This window comes from Oncorhynchus nerka, linkage group LG14 (assembly GCF_034236695.1).
Source record: "Oncorhynchus nerka isolate Pitt River linkage group LG14, Oner_Uvic_2.0, whole genome shotgun sequence".
In the NCBI taxonomy this organism is placed as follows: domain Eukaryota; kingdom Metazoa; phylum Chordata; class Actinopteri; order Salmoniformes; family Salmonidae; genus Oncorhynchus; species Oncorhynchus nerka.
Genome location: NC_088409.1, coordinates 33,904,168 through 33,912,013, shown reverse-complemented (window position 1 = coordinate 33,912,013; position 7,846 = coordinate 33,904,168).

Here is a 7,846-nt window from a genome sequence, read left to right as displayed (position 1 = left end):
GGTATCGAGTACAGTATATACATATGAGATGAGTATGTAGACAAAGTAAACAAAGTGGCATAGTTAAAGTGGCTAGTGATACATGTATTACATAAGGATGCAGTCGATGATGTAGAGTACAGTATATACGTATGCATATGAGATGAATAATGTAGGGTAAGTAACATTATATAAGGTAGCATTGTTTAAAGTGGCTAGTGATATATTTACATCATTTCCCATCAATTCCCATTATTAAAGTGGCTGGAGTTGGGTCAGTGTCAATGACAGTGTGTTGGCAGCAGCCACTCAATGTTAGTGGTGGCTGTTTAACAGTCTGATGGCCTTGAGATAGAAGCTGTTTTTCAGTCTCTCTGTCCCAGCTTTGATGCACCTGTACTGACCTCGCCTTCTGGATGATAGCGGGGTGAACAGGCAGTGGCTCGGGTGGTTGATGTCCTTGATGATCTTTATGGCCTTCCTGTAACATCGGGTGGTGTAGGTGTCCTGGAGGGCAGGTAGTTTGCCCCCGGTGATGCGTTGTGCAGACCTCACTACCCTCTGGAGAGCCTTACGGTTGAGGGCGGAGCAGTTGCCGTACCAGGCGGTGATACAGCCCGCTAGGATGCTCTCGATTGTGCATCTGTAGAAGTTTGTGAGTACTTTTGGTGACAAGCCGAATTTCTTCAGCCTCCTGAGGTTGAAGAGGCGCTGCTGCGCCTTCTTCACGACGCTGTCAGTGTGAGTGGACCAATTCAGTTTGTCTGTGATGTGTATGCCGAGGAACTTAAAACTTGCTACCCTCTCCACTACTGTTCCATCGATGTGGATAGGGGGGTGTCCCCTCTGCTGTTTCCTGAAGTCCACAATCATCTCCTTAGTTTTGTTGACGTTGAGTGTGAGGTTATTTTCCTGACACCACACTCCGAGGGCCCTCACCTCCTCCCTGTAGGCCGTCTCGTCGTTGTTGGTAATCAAGCCTACCACTGTTGTGTCGTCCGCAAACTTGATGATTGAGTTGGAGGCGTGCGTGGCCACGCAGTCGTGGGTGAACAGGGAGTACAGGAGAGGGCTCAGAACGCACCCTTGTGGGGCCCCCGTGTTGAGGATCAGCGGGAGGAGATGTTGTTGCCTACCCTCACCACCTGGGGGCGGCCCGTCAGGAAGTCCAGTACCCAGTTGCACAGGGCGGGGTCGAGACCCAGGGTCTCGAGCTTGATGACGAGCTTGGAGGGTACTATGGTGTTGAATGCCGAGCTGTAGTCGATGAACAGCATTCTCACATAGGTATTCCTCTTGTCCAGGTGGGTTAGGGCAGTGTGCAGTGTGGTTGAGATTGCATCGTCTGTAGACCTATTTGGGCGGTAAGCAAATTGGAGTGGGTCTAGGGTGTCAGGTAGGGTGGAGGTGATATGGTCCTTGACTAGACCTGGCCCAGGATACCCGGGCCAGGTCGATTAGAAAGGCCTGCTCGCTGAAGTGTTTTAAGGAGCGCTTGACAGTGATGAGGGGTGGTCGTTTGACTGCGGACCCATTAGGCAGGCAGGCAACGAGGCAGTGATCACTGAGATCCTGGTTGAAGACAGCAGGGGTGCATTTGGAGGGCAAGTTGGTCAGGATGATATCTAAGAGAGTGCCCATGGTTACGGATTTAGGGTTGTACCTGGTAGGTTCCTTGATAATTTGTGTGAGATTGAGGGCATCTAGTTTAGATTGTAGGAGGGCCGGTGTGTTAGGCATGTCCCAATTACGTCACCTAACAGTACGAGCTCTGAAGATAGATGGGGGGCAATCAATTCACATATGGTGTCCAGGGCACAGCTGGGGGCTGAAGGGGGTCTATAACAAGCGGCAACGGTGAGAGACTTGTTTCTGGAAAGGTGGATTTTTAATAGTAGAAGCTAAATAGTATGACAGAACTCTGCAGGCTATCTCTGCTGCAGATTGCAACTCCGCCCCCTTTGGCAGTTCTATCTTGTTGGGAAAATGTTATAGTTAGGGATGTAAATTTCAGGATCTTTGGTGGCCACCCTAAACCAGGATTCAGACACGGCTAGAACGTCCGAGTTGGCGGAGTGTGCTAAAGCAGTGAATAAAATAAATTTAGGGAGGAGGCTTCTAATGTTAACATGCATGAAACCAAGGCTTTTACGGTTACCGAAGTCAACAAATGAAAGCGCCTTGGGAATGGGAGTGGTGCTGGGGGCTGCTGGGCCTGGGTTAATCTCTACATCACCAGAGGAACAGAGGATGAGTAGGATAAGGGTACGGCTAAAGGCTATAAGAACTGGTCGTCTAGTGCGTTCGGAACAGAGAGTAAAAGGAGCAGATTTTGGGAGCGGAAGAATAAATTCAAGGCATAATATGCAGACAAGGGTATGGTAGAATGTGAGTACAGTGGAGGTAAACCTAGGCATTGAGTGATGATGAGAGAGGTTTTGTCTCTAGAGGCATTTAAGCCAGGTGAGGTCACCACATGTGTGGGGTTGGAACAAAAGGACTAGCTAAGGCATATTGAGCAGGACTAGGGGCTTTACAGTGAAATAAGACAATAATAACCAACCAAAACAGCAATAGACAAGGCATATTGACATTAGGGATAGGCATGTGTAGCCGAGTGATCATAGGGTCCAGTGAGTAGCTAGGCGAGCTGGAGACACGGCGATTCAGACAGCTAGCGGGCTACCAGATGGGCGTCCGGGGGACGTCGTAACGGAAGAGCCTGTTGAAACCCTCTCAGACGTTTACGTTGGCAGATCAGTCGTGATGGATGTCGGCAGTAAAAGGGTCCAAGCCAATTGACAAATTAGGTATTGTAGCCCAATAAATATCTGAATGACTTCTTCGGCTAGCCGGAAGATGGGCCTAACTTGAGGCTAACTCCAGGCTAACTGGTGCTTGTGGGACAGACGTTAGTCAGGAGTAGACACTCAGATAGCAGCTAGCTAGCTGCGATGATCCAGTGTAAAGTGTCAGAGCTTGCGGTAGGAATCCGGAGATGTGGTAGAGAAAAAGCAGTCCGATATGCTCTGGGTTGATATCGCGACGTGCAGACTGGCAGGAATTTACCGGGCTGAGGCTGGCTGATGTCCGAGCTAACGGTGATGATCGCTAGCAGTGGCTAACTGACTACTAGCCAGTAGTTAGTTAGCTGGCTAGCTTCTGATGGGGGTTCCGGTTCTAAAGTATAAATATAGCAGATCCATACCACATTGGGTGAGGCGGGTTGCAGGAGAGTATGTTCAGTCCGTAGATGGAAATTGAGATTAAAAATATAAAAAATATATACGAAGAAAACGATATATACGTGGGGTGGATGGGACAAGACAAAACAGATGTCCGACTGCTAAGCCATCTTGGATTTTTCATTAAAATAGAATAATATGCCCCTCCAACATCAGACAACTACACAGAAAACCCTCAAATTAAAAAAAATTATAAGTACATCAAATCAATGATGAGAGAATAGCAGATTAACTGATTGACACAGATATTGTGTCATAGCAGGAAGATCGGAATGCCGTGAACCAAAAGGTTGTGAGTTCAAATCTCAGGTGAGGACATGTTGAATAACAATTTCTGCAAAAATGAACATGCACAAAGTAATCATGTATGTCAACCTGTGTAAAATATCTAAGTTGAAAACGTTGTATGTTAAAGCATTGTGTATGTAACTGTTAGGAGTAAATGAGTGAAGAGGTGTGGAGTCAGGCGCAGAGAGCAAAAGATGTGGGAAAAACAACACGCTTTAATGTCCCGGAAACATAACATGAACAAAAGTGGAAACACAAATTAACAGAAATATAAACGGACAGCGTGAAACCCAAATGCCAACAAAAATACACTCAAACAAGAAAACAGGCGAACAAGCCCGCACGAAACAGAAGTGGGCTAAACAGACTAATATAACCCTATCCTAACAACCAAAGAAGAAACAGGTGCTACCAATTAGACAGAACTAAACGAACACAGAACAACGGATCGGCGATAGCTAGTAGACCGGCGACGACGACCGCCGAGCGCCACCCGAACAAGAGGGGGAGTCACCTTCGGTAATATTCGTGACAGTAACTAGTTGCACAGCCTTTTTTAATTAAGCTGCCCAAACAATAGTGGAATGAAAATATAAGTCAAGCTGAGCAAACACATCATTTTATGTTGACGAAAGTTTGGGCCAACTTTAACTGAAAAGTTGACTAAACCAGTTACTTAATAATGGAACCAACTACTTAATAATAATTGGTTGAAACACCTAGAATTTTATTACAGTGAGCAGCAGGATTGGGGTGGGGGCCGGGGCGATCTGTTTCTAGACACAGCCGGTGCCTGAGGGGTTAAATAAAGACACAAAGCAGAAGAAGAGAAGAGTTCAGATCAGACAAACATCCTTCCAGCAAAGGCAGTTAATGAATAAACAAATCCCCTCAGGAGCAGAGTATAACACATTAATAACACATAAAGGCCCCTATGAGGTTCAGGTATAGCTTACACACAGGACTCATTGAGATAAAGAGCATTGTTCCTATGACCTATTAAGACATACAGTATACAGCAGGGTTGGGGTCAATTCCATTTAAATTCCAGTCAATTCAGAAAGCAAGCCAAATTCCAATTCTAATTCCAGATGTTGAAAAGCATAGAAGAGAATTAGAATTGGTATGTCAATGTACTTCCTGAATTGACTGGAATTGACCTCAACCCTGGTATGCTGTGCCTAGGGGTCTTTCCAAAATCAACCGCTGTTAGGGTCATTTCTTTACTGTGTTTCCATACACAAAGAGGTTCAGAATCAAACGTGTCCGATGGTTGATAAAGCAATTGTGTGCCATGCTCAAGTTAGTCCAGTAGATGGCGGTGCTGGATAAATGAAAGTAACCCAATCACATCCATACAACACAGTGGAACATCATTCTCCGCAGCGTACCCATAGCAACAGATGGAGAGAACTTCCTCTTCACGCTAGTCACGCAAGTCCAAGATATACTGGCACCTTATAATGCACTAATTTTGGCCAGAGCCCCATATGGGCCCTATGGTGATAGAGAATAGGGTGCCAGTCTTTAATATTCCACACTAAATGATATACTAAGCCTAAATCCATTGTTTTGTTATCTACTGCTGAAGGAAGATAAAAAGATATGGATGGAGCAATTAGCACAAATTAGATTTGCATTAAATTGTCAGAGAAGGTTATGAGTACACAGTAGCGTTATTCAGGCAGTGGAGGTAGGTGTCATTTTAAAACCAGGCTTTCACCTGGAATTATTGGTTTATGTCTGAGTACATAATAAAAAATATAATAAAACATATACAAATATGATGATATGATAAATTAAATGTGATTGAATAATCCTTTTCATACTTTATCACATTTCCATATATAGTTATAATCTGTTTTAGGAACATCTACACAAAATATTTCCCCTTCTTTATTACTTTACCAAACCTATCATGACAATAGTGATAGTCAAAATCTGTTACATTTGTGAATGTCTAAATCAACATTTGGGCCACATAAACAGTGGGGGACAAGGGCTATAGACAGGGGACAAGGGCTATGTGAAGGGCCCAGTTTTGTTGTTCTGAGAATATGCAATGTGTCTGTCTCCAAAATAAGAAACAAATGTTTTACTTCCACACAAAATTACTTCTTTATTTATTTGAGGTTTTGTCACGCCTGATCTGTTTCACCTGTCCTTGTCTCCACCCTCTCCAGGTGTCGCACATTTTCACCATTATCCCGCAGGTACTTATATCTGTGTTCTCTGTTTGTCTGTTGCCAGTTCGTCTTGTTTGTCAAGTCAACCAGCGTTTTATCTCAGCTCATGCTTTTCCACAGTCTCTCTTTTTGTCACCCTCCTGGTTTTGTCCCTTGCCTGTCCTGACTCTGAGTCTGCCTGCCTGACCCTGACCCTGAGCCTGCCTGCCATCCTGTACCTTTGCCCCTACTCTGGATTACCAACCTCTGCCTGACCTGACCCTGAGCCTGCCTGCCATCCTGTACCTTTGCCCCACTACTCTGGATTATCGACCCCTGCCTGCCTTGACCTGTTGTTTGCCTGACCCTGTTGCTGTAATAAACATTGTTACTTCAACACAGTCTGCATTTTGGTCTTTCCTGAAACATGATAGTACGAACTGGCCATGACTGACCCAACAGACTTGGACCAGCTCCGCAATGCCATCTCCTCCCAAGGAACAACCATTGGTAGGCACGAGGAGTTGCTTCGCAGTCTGATGGAAGGGTTCCAGGACGTGGCCGAACCTCATGATCTAACATTGCACACATTGAGGGAGCAATTCCGTGGGTTGCCTACTAGGCAGCCTACCATGACGGTAATCTCCCAGCACCTCAGTAACCCGGCTGGTAGCAGCACCGTCATCCCGGTTTCCAGGGAACCCCACTTACCTCTCCCGGAGCCTACGATGGAGAGTCCAGAACCTTCCCGAAATATTCTCTCCCTTTGCTGTCTCCTTCTTTGTTCCCCTCGGACCACAAGAGGATAGCGTACATTATTAAGCTGATGTTCAGGAGGGTGTGGGAGCAACAATCCGCCATCTGCATCAGTCTGGGGGTATTCGTGGCAGAGGTGAGAAACGTTTTTGAGGTTCCCGGAAGTTACTCCAGCTTCAGCAGGACTCCCTCAGTGTGGCCGACCACGCAGTGGATTTCCGCACGCTAACAGCAGAGGGTGCCTGGACTTAGAAGCGCTGTTCAACACGTTCCTGCACGGATTATCAGAGGATGAGCCCCGCAGCAGGGTGGCATGGAGAAGGGGGCGAGTAAGGGGAGAAGCAAAATTGTCCTTAAGACCCACAGGACAGGTAGAAACATAAAGATCAGCAGTACAGCAATACAGATAACTTTGGGTGTTAAGGCTGCGTTCGGCAGCCTAGCCCTGCCGAGCTGCATCGAGGTAAATCAGCAGACTTCAGAGGCTTTTGTACGAACTTGGGTAAGCTCGAATCCTCTCAGAGGCGTAGATGCCTGGGGACTTCCGGAGTCCATCAGATGCAAGGTGGGATCCTTGAGTGAGTGATTGGGACCGCAATCTTTCCCTTCATTTGTGGCCTTCAGTGCACAATACAACAGATGCCTCTGGCCAGGTGAACAAACCTTTCCAAGCCAAACCTTCATAAAAACTAACAGCTACACACAGTCTACATCGTTTTCACCATATACAGTTGAATTCGGAAGTTTACATACACCTTAGCCAAATACATTTAAACTCAGTTTTTCATAATTCCTGACATGTAATCGGAGTATAAATTCCCTGTTTTAGGTCAGTTAGGATCACCACTTTATTTTAAGAATGTGAAATGTCAGAATAATAGTAGAGAGAATGATTTATTTCAGCTTTTATTTCTTCATCACATTTCCAGTGGGTCAGAAGTTTACATACACTCAATTAGTATTTGGTAGCATTGCCTTTAAAATGCATAACATGGGTCAAACATGTCGGGCAGACTCCATAAGCTTCCCACAATAAGTTGGGTGAATTTGGGCCCAATCCTCCTGACAGTGCTGGTGTAACTGAGTCAGGTTTGTAGGCCTCCTTGCTCGCCCACTCTTTTTCGGTCCTGCCCACAAATGTACTATAAGATTGAGGTCAGGGCTTTGTGATGACCTCTCCAATACCTTGACTTTCCTGTCCTTAAGCCATTTTGTAACAACTTTGGAAGTATGCTTGGGGTCATTGTCCATTTGGAAGATTTGCGACCAAGCTGTAACTTCCTGACTGATGTCTTGACATGTTGCTTCAATATATCCACATAATTTTCCTGCCTCATGATGCCATCTATTTTGTGAAGTGCACCAGTCCCTCCTGCAGCAAAGCACCCCCACAACATGATGCTGCCACCCCCG